General features: G+C 39.4%; 1 protein-coding gene across 1 annotated transcript in view; it reads right to left on the bottom strand.

The window, feature by feature from the left end:
• LOC144001029 (protocadherin-15-like) overlaps window positions 1–16,467 on the bottom strand; it is a 255,906-nt gene that overhangs the window by 214,998 nt on the left and 24,441 nt on the right. Inside the window, exon 2 of the mRNA XM_077494957.1 lies at window positions 7,721–7,775. The gene's annotated coding sequence lies outside the window, so the exon portion shown is untranslated. The remainder of the gene's footprint in view (window positions 1–7,720; window positions 7,776–16,467) is intronic.

The following is a 16,467-nucleotide window of genomic DNA, read 5'->3' on the forward strand; positions in this document are numbered from 1 at the left end:
ACTTTAATGAGACGTTCAAAATACTTTACTGAGACATTCGAACAACTTTACCAAGACGTTTTGTTTTGGGGGGGGTTTATACTACCAGGATAAATAAAGACTTCCATTATATAAGAATTAATTGGAAATCTCCTATATTTATCCTCGGTCATTATTGGAGGAAGTATCCTCAAGGGCCAAATATTTCAAATTGAAAGAATACTTGGCCTGGTCCATCCTTTTTAGATATTTAGTAAAGAACCCCAATGACGCTCATCTCTCGAGTATATTTTGAAATAGTCTGAAGTGGTCTTCATAACTATGTCCTTGAGAGATCAACGCCCCTGCATTCACTTAAAGAGCATCTCTTTCATCTGCACATATTTTCATATTTTTCCTCCATTAGTTCAGAAGCGGACAACAATGAGCGTGAGTGGTGGCTTATAGTACATTATGTGGGCAGCTGTGCAGCCGCCCACTCAGGCTAAAGCATTATTTATTTATTTTTAACCGGCCGTGATAAACCTGCTCTGGAAACCGTGCAAACGCCCACCATTGAGCTTTGCGCTTACAGTCCTCATTGTCAAATTAATTATAACAAACAGCGAAACTTTTTTTTTTTTTTTTTTTTTTTTTTTTTTTTTTTTTTTTTTAGTGCAATTGCTTTTTGACTATTTGCTCGTGTGGACGATAGCGTCTTAGCACAATAGGTGCTAAAGGTTCTAGATTCCATGTTGTACTGTCCGTAGGCTACATTTTAACACGGGATACAGACTGAATTTGGCTTTTGTGCAAATGAAAATGCCAAAGGGGATTGTGAGTCAGATACGTGTCAAGAGACATTTATAGTTTTGTTTTGCTTTTTACACTGACAGCTTGTGTGATAATTAGAGGTCAGGGCCACCGAATGAGTCAGTAAGGAAGATGGAAGGGGAGAGAAAGGAAGGGAAAGAAGGTTGGAAGAAGCCAAAAAGGCTGTTAACAAAGGACCCAAGTGAGCAAACACTGAGAGGAAACAGGTCAACTAAAACACATAGCAAAGTAAGGAGACATTAGGGGCCTGTAAAGTAGCTACAAATGTTTCTCTGCCGACCAAATGATGAGGAAAGTGGCGGATTTTTTATTTTTTTTTCCCAACAAAGCAAAGTAGACAAGCAGCTCTTGGCTTTGCAATGTGTTCTTGTGATCAATCGTCATCTTAAACCACACATTTCCTAATGAAAAATTGAAGCTTTGAGCGAGGTTAAGCTTTGAGTTAATGCTATGGTTTCACAATGCGGCTAGCCTCATAACATGTTCAAATACAATAAATTGCCTACATTTGAATTATGTCATCATGTTACTGTTACACTGAAACAATGTTCATGTATACAACATAATCTTTCACTCTGGTAAGCGTAGTCTTCCAGAAAAATCCACCTAGCATACAAAAGCTAGTTGGATAGTAGCTAGCTAACATAGCGTAAGAGTCATTTTATAAACTTGCCTTGTGCATACAAAACACGAATAAAAGATCTCAATCTCCTTAAATGTAAATATGCTAGTCAGTCACAGAGGAGGTTAGATTTGGTACACTTTTTTTATTTTTATATGTAATACATCATCAGTTGGCTAAAGTTAACACCGAAAATTCTGTTCTATAGTACATTTATTTCCACTTAATATATTGGCAAAAACATAATGTTAAACTAAGATTGAATCATTTTAATTGACAGTTTTAGGACGTTTGTCACTCATGTGAGTCTAGTTTTCTGGGCTGGCCAACCTAGCTTAGGATAGAGTGGCCAGCTAACATAGGCTACAACTGAAAGAATAATAAGAGAAAGCGTTTTATACATCACTGCTTAATGTTTATAAAATGGTCAAATATACTCTTAAAATACATGAATACATGATATAAGACTGCCCATATTTAAATTAAACATTCAAACCAGTCAGTGGCTAAAGCTAGCTCTGTCAGTCGGCTATCTTCATACCTATTTTTGTTTTTGTTTTTTTCCAAATAATGTGACATTCCTAGTGTGTGGCTAAAGATAACTTTCCTCTACTTTTGGAAAATCTTATACCTGAAAAATTTGTACCTGGTGCCAATTGCTATATCTCCCTAGTGTGTGACAATTATGCATGAAAAATTATCCTCGGGTGCCAAAGGCTTTTAGTGTGCTAGATGTTCGAGCGCTGCAATTTCATGGGCATCCTGCAAAGGCACACCAGGTCAATCTCGCCAATCAAAACATAAAACATCATCCACAATTATCCCGAGCCCAGACAGATCAAATTCACACCTACAGGCAATTTCGAGTTGAAAAAACAAAACAATTAAAGCTATTTGCGTTTGCATTTCGACTGTATGAACATATATACCTGCAATGACTGCTTTTGGCAGCACCCGGTGAATAATAAGGCAGATATGATTACGTGTAAAATAAAAATTTTGAGCTTGTCAACAAACATTTGCACCCTCGTAATGTGAGGCTTGCTGCTGTTTACCAATAATATGTGCCATGTTGTCTGCAATCGGCAGCGTGAGTGCACATACTCAAGCACCAAATCTGTCATTCAGGAGCCCCCCCAGGCTATAGAAGCCCCCGTAATGAAAATGTTCCCTTTTTTTTTTTTTTTTTTTCAACCTCGTCTTGCCTTCCTTTTCCCCTCTTCACTTCGCTCCCTGGCAACACCATCTGACAGCACGTTTTCCCTTTTGTGACCAAAAGGCACCCTGAGAAAGTCCAGGGAGTCCATTAACTCCTGCTCGACAACCTTGTGGGGCCTTACGTTTAAACTCAGTGGAGTAGAATCAGGTGCTTAATGAGTGAGTTATTTTGAGCAACTATGTACCTACAAAATATTTGAAATCATTTTATATAATGCCCCACTGTAGACTAAAAATAAATTAAAATGTTTTCTTTGTTGTGCAACAATAATAATAATAAAAATAATAATAACAACCCCCCCCCCCCCCACACACACACACACACACATCCCCATGATCGTACCCACAGACACACGAAAACCACAACATGGTGGGGCACAGAAGTACCCTGTAAGGAAAGGCACCCAGGAGGAGTTGATCCACAGTGAGATGGATGAAGACCAGCCATCCCTCTCACTGTGGAGGCTCCCCCATGAGGAAACACTGGAGCTAAAAATTTAATAACTACCAAATAAAAACATTTAAACACTAAAAGAAAACAGATAAACACTACAGAAAAAAAATAATGAATAAATAAAAACAAAGCTACAAAACAATATAGATTAAAATAGTTAAATAAATAAATAATCTACCAGAGGCATCAGAAAAATCAAGCCTTTGGTGACCTTTGACCACAAGGGCAGAAAAAAACAAATCTTAAAATTCAGCTCAATTGCGAGTATAAGTGTACCCTGCTTGAGGTCATTTATCGATGTTCGAGGGTTGCATACACTCACCAGTCAATAGATACCACATTCAAATTCACAAAATGAATGGATTATTTTCAATTGACTTTTCTCACACAGCCAGTAGTTTGGTGAGACAATGTAACTGCTGCATTTTTTTTTTTTAATTAAATCCTTTTTTTCGCTCACCTTATCACTCTTCTTGCCTAATGGTTTTTTGATGGAAATGTTTTGCATCTGCCATGACAGATAAGGGGATAAAGGACATAAAGGGAGATGCTATCAGGAGATAAGACAGAGACGAGAAGGACAGAACAGCTATACAAAAAAAAAAAAATGGTTACTTGACAAAAAAAATATCTATATATATCTGCCCATCGTAACACTGTTTGACAATTGTGACCAAAAAAATGATTCAGATTGAAGTAATGGAAATTTGCCTTGAGATTTTCATATAGCCATATAGATTTTTTAATTCAGAACGTAAAAATTAAGAAGCCACAGTTACTATTAAAGACCCTGTAAAGTGAATACAGAGTTTTATTGTATTCATGTTTGAACTAAATTGCTGCAAACGTACAGAGACCAAAAACTAGCTATAGTAGTACTCAATTGTGGAGATACAGCATTGCGTAAGTTTTTCACCATTTCTGTTTTCCTATTTATTTATTTTTAAGGCGGGGCTAAAATGGCTTTTGGCATAAACTGCCCCTCCCCAGTTAAAGAAGAACTGAGCTCCTTCTTATTGGCTCATTTCTACAACTACAGCGTTAGCTAGCGAATTGTGCCTACAACCTGTAAAATGTGTCTTCCATCAATATCACAATTTACACAACATTGTTGAGATTTAAACTCCACAAGCGTTATGTATTTTGTGTTTTTCAGCCTACCAGAATATGTTGAAATGGAAACATGCCATCTATCCGCTGTCCGAGAGGACCCAGGGTTAGCTCGCAAGCTAGCTGCTGGCTAGCGCCTCTCTTCGTGGGGCTTTGTGGAATATATTCCAGCCAGCAGAGGCTTTAAACGGATGTCATTATATAGCTCAAACATAAAAAAAAATATAATACAAAAACCTGCTCTTGCAACAAAAGTGTAAAAAATAAATAAATAAGTAAAAGTTAACTACTGCAAAAACAACAAAGAAAACATATTTAAGTCTAATGTACAGGCAATACTTTGTGTAAGTTTGTAACATTCTTAACTGTCACAAGTGATGGTTTCCTTCTGTGAACACGCTTTATCACTTTCACACTCCCAGAACTGAGGTCTCCAGGGGCATCATTATAAATTAGCTCTTATATCAATTAGGAGACACGCCAAACCTGGTTTTTAACCTCCCTGCCTTTCAACTCTGTGGAAAACTACATCAGTTAACTCCAACTTTAAATATTTTCTGACAACAAAAGATGGGATTATACGCCTTTCTCCCCCACCCCAATAAAATAGCACACGGCAGATTTGCGTTCAGATGTTTGTAATCCGGCTTCTGCTCTGCACATACTGTATCACATCAGGCCAAACTTTCGGGTCATAATAGAGATGAGGTAAACTGTGCTTAAAACATCCAATGCAAGGCTTTGATGGAGAATTATTGAGGAAGCGTGTTCGAATCAAGATGCAGAGGAGGCGTACTTTTATACCTTTCAATAGAAATCCCCTGGCAAGGTGAGAAGTGCTTAATCAAGAGATGAAGCCAGTGACGCTCATCAGTCTTCACGCCTTGAAACAAAACGCGGTGACTCATCTGAAGCAATAAAAGGCTCCCGTGATAAGAGCCAATGAATACAAAGCATTCAAGCGATCTTAACTGTGATTTCACTCAATTATAAGTACCATATAAAAAAGCATGTTAAAACAAATGGCTTGAATGGCGCGGAATAGAGTAATGATTAACAGTGAAAATAGCGAAAAGTCTTCATGTCAGTCAGGCTGGTTGGCTCCTGCTTCACGGTGGAGGACTTTTGATGAAGGGACCATGCATTTATTACTGTATTATTCTTCTAAGGTGGAGTAGTTCAAATAGCATCCATCCATCCGTCATATATAGCACTTCTATATGGAAAGCCATTTTGAGCATTAGCCAATATCCAGTTTAAGGTGCATTTACGGGTATTTTTAAATGATACTCTTCTGTAATGTCTTGAGCTTTATTAGCAAACATATTATGACAATGTCACATAGAATTAAGCTAAGAGGTCTATGGGGGGAATATGAGACTTTGAAGAAATGAGCATCAGAATACAAAGCAACCCGATTCTTGACTTTAGTATTTATTTTTGTTCCGTTGTTTACATCTTTGGAATGTTGCCTACAGAAAGAAACAAAGCTGAGATCTTTGTCTCTTAAGTGTCCTTGGAAAGTGGGAAAGATGTAATTTTCTTTGTACTTCATCCATTCATCCATTATACAAACAAAATTGTACACGTCGCTGGATTCTGCCCTGATCTGGAAACTGCTATTGTGTTCATTTGTACTTCATTTTCACAGTGCTAGATGACTGCACAGTGCACACTGTATTGATCAAATCAATCCGTAATGTGAAATGTGAAGCACTTGTCCAGAAAAGTGATGGGATGTTATGAATACCGTAAATGTAACTTACTGAAAAAAAAATCCACAAAATTTGTTTACAACTTGACTGCTAGCTGTGTAAGCTAACAATGCTAACGGCGCAGTACAGAGAGATTATCAAACAACGTCCGATTAGCTTGGCCATCATGAGTCAACATGAATTTGAACTACAACTTGATTGCTAGCTGTGTGAGCTAACAATGCTAACAATGCTAACAACACCGTCCAGAGAGAATCAAACGTCATGATGTCATCAACAACGTCCAATTAGCTTGGCCATTATGAGTCACCATGAATTTGAACTACAACTTGATTGCTAGCTGTGTGAGCTAACAATACTAACAATGCTAACAACACCATCCAGAGAGAATCAAACATGATGTCATCAACAACGTCCAATTAGCTTGGCCATTATGAGTCACCATGAATTTGAACTACAACTTGATTGCTAGCTGTGTGAGCTAACAATGCTAACAATGCTAACAACACCATCCAGAGAGAATCAAACATGATGTCATCAACAACGTCCAATTAGCTTGGCCATTATGAGTCACCATGAATTTGAACTACAACTTGAGTGCTAGCTGTGTGAGCTAACAACGCTAACAACACCGTCCAGAGAGAATCAAACATCATGACATCATCAACAACGTGCTATTAGCTTGGTCACAATGAGTTACCATATGAATTTTCTCTTCAACTTACTTGAGTGCTAGCAGTATGAGCTAACGATGCTAACAACATAGTCCATAGATATTATCAAACATCATGATGTCATCAAGAACATCTAATTAGCTTGGTTACGATGACCTTACCATGAATTTGAACTACAACTTGAGTCCTAGCTGCAATATGACAATTTTTAAACAGATTACATAAAAAATTAGCTGTATTGTATTCGGAAATAATTAATGCAAAATTCAACCTTTTCAGGTACTACAAGTTGAGAAACCCTGATCGAAAGCACAAAAATGTTGACTGTGCACTTGATACAAATATGATTTCTGTTCAATATAATGTTTTTTGTTTTGTTTTGTTTTTTTACGACTAACGACAGACAGCGCTGCAGGTCTCCGGTGCCACCGTCTTGCCGCGGCGTTACGGCCCGTCGGCAGACTTTTCTTGCGCTGCTTGCGGATGTTATTACGGCCCTAAAATATGAGTGCGTGCGTGTGCTTTTTGAGATATGAGCCGTGCGCCGTCCACACTTCCGTTGCGAATCCATCTTGCACACCGCTCAAAGGGGGCCCCACAGTTTGCACTGGATATTTTTAAATGGGATAGCACAGTTGGTGGGGCTAGGGCTATAAAGAGAGATGTGAAACCCACTGAGGTGAGGGAAGGATATAGGACTTTATCCTGTATTTATGATATGCCCAATCTGTCCATCTTTGCAACGGCTAACAAGATGGAGTATAGTTGATGGAGACAGTAATGTCTCAGTGACCCCAATCCAGAGTCAAACTCTAAAGGCAAGCAGGTCGCTGACTATCGAGGGAACGGTCAAGAATGATGTGGGCAGCGCCCCCCACCCACCTTAAATATTTACCAAGTAGACCCTGGACGAGCAGTTTTATGATGCCAAGAGATTTGCTCAAGACCGAGCGCGTCAGCAAATGTCAGGATGAATCATCTAAGTCACATGAATAAATCATGGCCAAGCGATGCTAAAAAAAAAAAAAAATAAATAAATAAAAAAACTCTACCCTGTCCGATTCGGTATGTCTTTGGGATGTCCCACATGGCACCCCATCACACACAAATTGACAACTTCAGAAATCAGAAATACCTGATTGGAGTTTGGTTGATGACACCACATCGCGGTTTGAATGTATTGCAGGCACCTATAAAGAAAAAAAATAAAAATTACACGTGAAGTGAGTGAATCCCGCTGAGAGCCGGCGATAGTCACAACGCATTAAAAGCATCACTACAAAGCGCACAAAAATCTGCGATAATGACTGACGAGCATCGTTTGCTTGAGAGTTGTTAGAGGTGACTTTGTAAGGTATTGCAAATGCGGTTGAATGAAAGTGACATGTTTGGATCTGGGCTAAACATCTATTTCCATCTGCGGCTCACTTGTTTGCAGCACACGGGGGCTGTTGCACGCACGCTGCTGTAATGCTTCATCCCTCTCTCTCGCTCCGTCTCTCTCAGCTGGTGCGTTTTGTGCGTCAGAGAGCCAGAGTGACAGAAGCGCTTGGTTAAGTCAAAAATGGCTGCATGCGGACCAACAATGTAATATGTCAATATTTAGGATTATTGTTCTCCTTAAAAACCAAATCACCAGGGAGCACTGAAGCAATTTGTCCTCATTGCAAGCGTACTGTGTCGGGTCATAATGCCGTCAGGCACTATTTACGATGTAGATCGATGGAGTGACAAGCACCGCAAAAGGTTTGTTAAATAGTCTATGTCCTGTTTAGCGATAGATTTGTCTGAAGCTCATAAAAAAAAGAGCTGACTGAAAACTGCAAAGAAAATTTGGTAGCCTTGTTGCTCTGTGGGAATCCTCTCAGTCGAGACCACCCGTCTAGCGTAGCAGAGAGGCACCTTTGGTTCAGATCATTCTCCAGAAAGTGTGCCAAATGATGACTGGGCATAAGTTTTGCAAAAAAAAAAAATCATTTTTCAAGCCAGATTCAGGTACCAAGTTCCAAGTTGGTCTAACGCCAAAAAGCTACAAAGACTTAGCGGTTCAATTCAAAGTTACAAACAGGAACGTCATCATGGTGGACAAGATAGAACGCTCAGTTGTCGCTGTGCTTACCGTCTTTGCTTTGGTTGTGGCCTTGAAGTGTTTTTCATACATTCACAGGCTATCACCTTGTTAGCGTTAAGTTTGTGACGGAATAAGACGTTCTCCAATTCATGTACAAATTCAGGTTATGTGGCTGCTATTACAACGAAACACCACAGTAATGCGAGGACGCCCTAAAATCGTGTACAGGATTTTTCCGGTCCTCAGACTACTAGAAAATCGGTGTCAGAAGTGGAGGTACTGTGTCCAGTTGAAGGACCGTCAGGACAGGCAACTCAATAGCCAAAGACTACCGTATTTTCCGCACTATAATGCGCACCTCATTATAAAGCGCACCTTCAATGAATGACAAATTTTACAAATTTTTCCATATATAAGGCGCTACAGTAGAGGCTGGGATTACATTATGCATCCATTAGATGGTGCTGTGCTAAAGGGAATGTCAACAAAACAGTCATATAGGTCAGTCAAACTTTATTAATAGATTACAAACCAGCTTTTCTGACAACTCCATTCACTCCCAAAATGAATAAACAGCTGTTTTATTATTTTCTCTGAGGTAAAGTATTAGTATTAGCTCGCGATCCAAGATGGCGGGATCTTCTGGGCACGCGCGTCACCGATCGTGCAGGGTCACCGATAAGCGTCTTGACAGCGAGACCTGTTGCGGCTCAATATTGATCCATATTAAAAAAAAAAGGCTTTTAGGTGCGCCTTATAGTGCAGAAAATACGGTAATTAACTCATTCACTGCCATTGACGGAAAAAGACGTCAATGTCAATTTTTTTTTTTTTTTTTGCTGGACTGGCAGTGAATGTGTTAAACGGACACCAGATAATCAGGCTCAGCGTGTGCATTATTATGGTTGTACGGTATACATAATCAGACTATTTGGTGTCAGCATCATTGGACACCATTTTCAACTCTTAACCTTGGATTAAATCTGGACTTCTGAAGTTGGTGGTTAAAATAGTTCAAATCCGTTCAGGACAAGTTCTGCTTCCAGAAGGGAGAAGGACGGTCATGATCCGGCTAACAGGGTCCAACCCAGTACTAAAGTTCAAATCTGGGTTGGGAGTATTAATCCTCTAGTTTATGTGACAAACTGGTGTCAGAAGCGATATGTCTGGCCACCAGGTCATCAGTTGCATACACAGTTTGAACAGACAGCAGTATACTGTATGTCTGTTTTCTTTTACTTTTTAGGACGACAGCTAAAGGTACACACATTCAAGGGAAGCACATTGATTTGTTGTTAGCATTGTTTTTGTGGGCGGAAATGTCGTTGTCATCTTGATTTGTTTTGACAGTTGGCTACAATTTGTGTACAGTGTGAGCACTCAAGCCAAGGCCTCAGTCTGTACCCGGTCGTCAAAGCACTTCAATCGTTAGCGTTGACTTTCTGTCGCAGGCAATTTACCGACACAATGCAAGTTACAATTTAAGACCAACAAACCATACAGTGTACGTCGTCCGTCTTTTGTTGCCATTCATCAATAGACAGTGGATCTTTTCTATAAACCACTAGATGCAAAGTCATTCCGTCGGTACCAGAGGATTTTCCGACTTGGTACTCAACTAGTTCGGTCTACATCTAAGTTAAATCCATCCACAAATAAAGACCTGTGATCAGTATCCAAAAAGTCCACGAATGCCTGGAGATCATTCATAGCCAAAGGAAAACAAACAATGCGCATCTGGAGACCCATACGGAGACAACAATCAGCCACCAACAAACCGAACGCACACTCAGTCTAATTGCGATGCTTCGTCACGGTCTTGCGCGCAAAATAGGATCAGAGGAAGAGAAGAGAAATTATGAGGATTAAGCTTGGAAATAAAAAATACACCATCTCGGAATGGACATAAATCAATGATGCTGTTAATATGTTATTAAGAATTTGTGTTTAATCATCATTAATCATTTTTTGAAGCAAATGAGGTCAAATTGTGGGCACTTACTTATACGCACAGTTGATTCAGGATTATTTCAATTTTTGTGCTCTATTTCATGTCACAATCACAGAATCTGTGGCTTGGCCAAACTGTGCTGACCACATACATAAGGACTCATTTTAAGGAATTAAGGAGTTAAACAGGTTTAAGATTTATAATTGTCGTAAAATTACGTTGACATGCCAACAAAGGATGATATAGCAGACTGATCTTGGGTCATATGTGAGTATGTTTTGGTTTGGGTCATGGGGTCATTGTGTTATGGTCCTGCTAAGTGAACCTGTTAATCAGTTAATTATCACGTCACCCCATAATCCAGGGGTCTGCAACCTGCGGCTCTGGAGCCACATGTGGCTCTTTCGTCCCTCTCATGTGGCTCCCTGTTGATCTCTAAAAAAAAAAAAATTAAATAAATAAATAAAATTAATGAGTAGAAATGAGCATTTCTTTTGAAGTATTTCTTTTTACTTTTAGTTAAAATACTTTTCAAATGAATTTGAAAGGTTTCTACATTTTTAAGTTGTCAGAAAAAGAAAAAAATTAGCTAAAAATATTTAAAAAATATATATATATCATAAAATTTCCACACAGGAAGAGGAACAGCAGAAATTTACAAATAAATTGTCCATGGAATTGCCAAAAATGTGAGAGAATCGAATAAAAAAGGCAGAAAAGAAAATGTTCAAAAAGTAAACAAACAGATGTCCAAAAACAAACAGCAGAAAATGACTATAAAATATTTTTCGCATTGCCAAAAAGTCAGAAAGTTAATAATAATAAAAAATAATAAAAAAAAGCAGAAAAGAAAAGGTTCAAAAACAAAATAAATCACTAAAATTACAATAGAATGCCCACAAAATGTCAGCAATTTGCTGGCAAAATGGCAGAAAATAAGTATAAAAAAAATAATCACAATCTTCAAATGTTTTGTTTTGCGGCTCCAGACACAATTTTGGTTATTTATTTGGCCTCATATGGCTCTTTTGACATGAAAGGTTGCTGACCCCTGCCATAATCGATCAAAGGAATTTATCTTCTAATGACCTTGCCAATTCTCACTTTGATGCATTCTCACATTTATTGCAGGGTATCGGAATCTCGGCCCACCTCAAGACGATCTCATCTGCAGGCAATGCAAACCCTTCTCCCCGTGCGTGTGAAATCGCTGAGAGCCAACCCAGTCACGTGCCTATTAACACTGTCAGTGCAATCCGACAACATCATCGTCACCAAAAATTACAGAGGGACCAGTTAAGACGACAAGACGCCCACGCAGCCATACTGAGGCTGAAAACATTGCTTGACAGTTTGTCGTCACGAGTGGAATGTTGCCTTTCATGAAAACGCAAAAAAAAAAAAAAAACGGCAATTTGGGTGGAAAGTCCATAGAGGGGGGGGGGAAAAAAAAAAACATTACAGTAAGTGCATGTAGAGAGTAGAAAGCTGCAGTCAAGCAAAACATGAAATAATAATCATGTGTGCGGGAATAGGCCTAGCGGGGGGGTTGTTTTCAGGTATTTTTCTTTCTCTTACAGCACAATCTCATTTTCACAAATACAACAAAGCTGTTGTGGGAAAATTGCATCAAGCGTTGGAAATTACACTACAACTCCCAAACGTACAATAAACGATCAAAATTAGAGAGTGAATATAAGAACGTTAAAGAAAACAACTTTGCGGCAAAAACGGTACAATGATCAAAGTCATGTAAATAACTGGAGATACCGAGAGAGGATTAGGGCTCAGATAATTTTGCACAAATTAACTCCATAGTCGCAGATTAAGTCCCTAAACCTCAATTTTGCTTGATCTCCTTTCCATCTTTCAGTAATGAACAATATTCATCACTGGCAGCATGTGATTTTGTCTGCGTGAAAGGGGAAACAACAACAGGATTACGAGTGATTTTTATTTATTTTTTTCCGCAAGTTGCCGTACTGGATTTCCGTGAACTCTATTAATATTTTCCATCGAGGTGGTCAGCCTTCTGCTGACATTGCTCTATGGATGGAGTCGAGCTATGTCTTGGGAGGATAAAAGTTTTATCGTCTGGCCAATGCTGACGACACTCTCGCCCACCACCGCCATCGAGCGCGCTTGCTCAGGACAAGACTCCAACTGTGCTGCACTGCGCTGGATTCCCCGACCGCCTTAACGGGGAGTGGAGTCTTTTCATTGTTGAGCACTTCAAAAAGGAAACATGAAGGGAAGGGAGGGGAACGAGTGAGAGGAGGACAGAGACGTGCGGAATCGTTCGACCCGGGAGAGGAAGTAAACATAAAACTGGAGAGAACGGGGGAGGAGTAACGGCACAGTAGGCGGCAACATGTGCGTTTATGATTCAACACTAGGAGGAAAACTTGGATCACTTGTTTAGCTAGGTACTGACCCTCTTAATCCATGTCCATAGATTGGGTTTGAGCACTTGCATTTCCCTGAGGGGCTATTACAGAGTTCTTGCCATTATTACGCTCATAGGCGACTGGTTCAGTCCTCTGACTGGAAGTGGGAAAGTGAGATGTGTAGTCAGTGTCTAGCTTGAAGGACTCTGAGGACAGGTGATTGCTTTTCAACAGACTCCAGAGGAAGTGGAAACACCGGGACAGGGACAATTTAACTACTGTGAGGGACGATTCAAATGAGCACAATCCAATACGCGATCCGGCTATCAGCGTAACAACTATTTAGTCCCAAAATCTAGATCCGGTACCAATCTGAACTGAGGATATCATGGGGCGGCCATTTTCACACTGGCTCCGGAACGGACGCGCTGCAAGGATAGAACGCATTCAAGTCTATGTGTCAATTTACACCAGATGCGATGCGGAAAGGATGCGGCGAAGCGGAAGGTTCCCGCGAGCGTTCTATTTTTTCCGGACGCCGCATGAGGAATTTCATGAAGCTGAAGAAATTACACGAGCCAGACAGGAAGTCGGGCGCCTCACATCACGGAAAATCCCGTATATTTCAAAATAAAACAGTTTGCGAACTCGTTTTTTTTGGAAAGAAAGCTAGCTAGCTACATAGCATGACATGAGTTGGACATTTAAGACAAAAATTGAGCTCAGAATAAATTAAACATGACAAATTGACACTATTTAAACACAAAAACTACTTACACGTGGTAGAAGTCACAGATTAATGTCAAAAAATCATATCGATGTGAAACAGGCAAGCGTGGCTATTGTTTACAAATAGGACTCTCTATACACAGTTATTATTGTGTGATCTCAACTCTCCAGCGTGAACCCCACGTGATCGTGCAGATTTCCGGCGGTGTGAATTGCAGTCCTTGCGGAAGCCGTGCGGAAGTCGTACGGACCGCGTCCTTTCCTCAGGCAATGACCAATCACAGCTAACCCTGTTTTCTGAAGCTGCGCTGCGATTGGTTGTTACCTGAGACCTGAGCAACATTGATGTCATCTTCAGTCAACAGCAAGTGGCAAAATGGCCGCCCCCTGAGATGGATTAAAACCGGCTGGATTTTGCTGCTTAACTCATATTCCACTAACGCAATATTAACGCAAAATTAGTGGGGCTGCATAGAACATATTATTGTCCAAAAATGGTTTGAAATTAAGAAATTAAAAAAAAATGTTCAGGTTCCCAGACATTTTACCAGGATGTTGAAACCTTGCATTTTGCTTCCTCTTCTCCTTCTATCTTATGCATCCTCTCAGCTTATTCTCTACTAGAAAGTAAATAACATGGAAAACCTACGCCACAAAACTAGCTGGATATTAAACTTTGGAACATTGTAAACAGCAGTGAAGAAAAATGAAAGTAAAACCGATGGTGGGAGGGACATAAAAATGTTGAATGGGGTGCATTTATGTTGCGCTGCTCGACAAAACGGCACTCAGGGCACTTGAAAATGCTCACTCGCAAGCACAATGATAACAGCAATTAGAGAGGAGAATGGGAAATGGGGAATGAAACCGGCAACTCACTGGGACACGGGGTTACCGCTAATGTTTCCTGGAGTTTAGCCACAAACTATAATAGTGATCAATTAGTTACTGCTCTCAAATCTACACTTACAATGGCTGCTTTCCCGCAACAACTTTTCAAAAAGTCCAAGCTTCAGCTGGTGTGAAGGTTTTTTTTTTTTTCTCAATTGCCTCAACATGCCTGAAAACTCAGCTTTTTTTCACAAATGCCTAAATGCACACTCAACACTAATTTTACTGATCGTCACGAAATTGGTGGACACACATAACATAACATGACATACAAGTATCAAGGAAGGAAGGAAGCCATTTTGGTTTCAAGCAGCCATTTTGGCCTAATTCTAGATATGTTGTACCTGTCTCAAATCATTATTACAATTCAATTTAATTATGTCATTACCGTCCTGTATTTAAAAAAACAAAAAAATTAAAAAAAAAAGTTTTGGGGGGAATGCTGGAACAGATTAATGGCATTTCCATTCATTTCAATGGGGGAAGATGATTTGACATAGTATATCAAATCAAACTTTATTTATATTGAAATGAGATAAATGTGTAGGAATATAAAACGTTTATACTTCTTTTCAAACATGTATCTGGTTGACTGGTTGATAACTGTCTTGCTTTATATCTTTTGTTGCTTAATATGATGTTAAGTTTTGTTTATTTGCTTCAATTGCTTTTTTCTTCCATATTATTTTTTGCTTTTTACAAGTTTTGGCTTCACAATTTTTATTTTCTTTATTTGTAATTATTTTTTATGCATGTTCGAAATAATTAAAAAAATATTGCACTTAAATGCAGCTCAAATATATATGCAACTATACACTTGCACTTGGAAACGAAAAGACAATGAACCGCATGCTGCTTCACCGACATTATCGTCTGATCATGTCGCATCCGAATGCTGTCTAGTAAAGTTCTGACTTTCAAGCATAGCGTAGCATCTTGCAACTTAATATGATTTTCCACGCCGCTGGTGCATTCATGAGTGTGAAGTATTTGGAAGGGGGGGGGGTGATGCATCGCTTGTGGGCTCCCCCCGTCCTATGTGGTCATCACAGACTCTGACATGTAGTTTGTGTGAGTGAGCCGTCAAGGAGGGAATAAATAACCGTGTCCTCCCGCCACTGTCGTGTTAGCCATGTTCAAGTCTCCTGGCTAGTCATGAGTGGGGGGGAAAAAAAAAAAAAAAAAAAAAAAAGACACTTTACAGCTTTATCGGGGGGAAATGAAGAACTTTGAGCGTACGTAGACGCCAGCCCTGCGCCGCTCGACTGCATTCCTAATTACCTGCCTCGCGGCCATGCCGCTATCTCCATGCGAGGGTATTAGTTAATCTATGTAGTCATAAGAAAAAGATCTGCATAATCACTCTTCAAAAGGGTGCCTCGCATTGATATTTCATTCTTAATTACTGGCCTTCTTTGAAATATCACTGATACATGGCCTTTTTTTTTTTTTTTTTGTAAACCTTTTTTTCTACTTTCAATTGAAGTAGAGTTTTTTTGTAAAATGTTTGAAAGGGATGGTAGGAAGTCACTACTGTGATTAGAGGTATGAAAATTATTATTCTGTATTTTAGAAAAGAGAAAAATAGCACAATATTCCATAAAAACAGAGAATGTAAAGGGGAAAATGTGCTCATAAAGGTGTGATTATGTACTGTAGTATTTGTGTGCCTTTAAAAGGGGTGTGGCCTAAGTGAGTGACATCAGAAGATGGAGTCAGGTGTGAGATGGAGCCGACAGCATTCCTTGCTCATTTCGTGAGCCTAATAGCAGAATTGCTTAAGTCATTTTGATGTTACGATCATTATGACAACTGAATAAAATAAAATAAAAATGTGCTTGCTGATTTTTTTT

This window comes from Festucalex cinctus, chromosome 14 (genome assembly GCF_051991245.1).
Source record: "Festucalex cinctus isolate MCC-2025b chromosome 14, RoL_Fcin_1.0, whole genome shotgun sequence".
Classification (NCBI taxonomy): domain Eukaryota; kingdom Metazoa; phylum Chordata; class Actinopteri; order Syngnathiformes; family Syngnathidae; genus Festucalex; species Festucalex cinctus.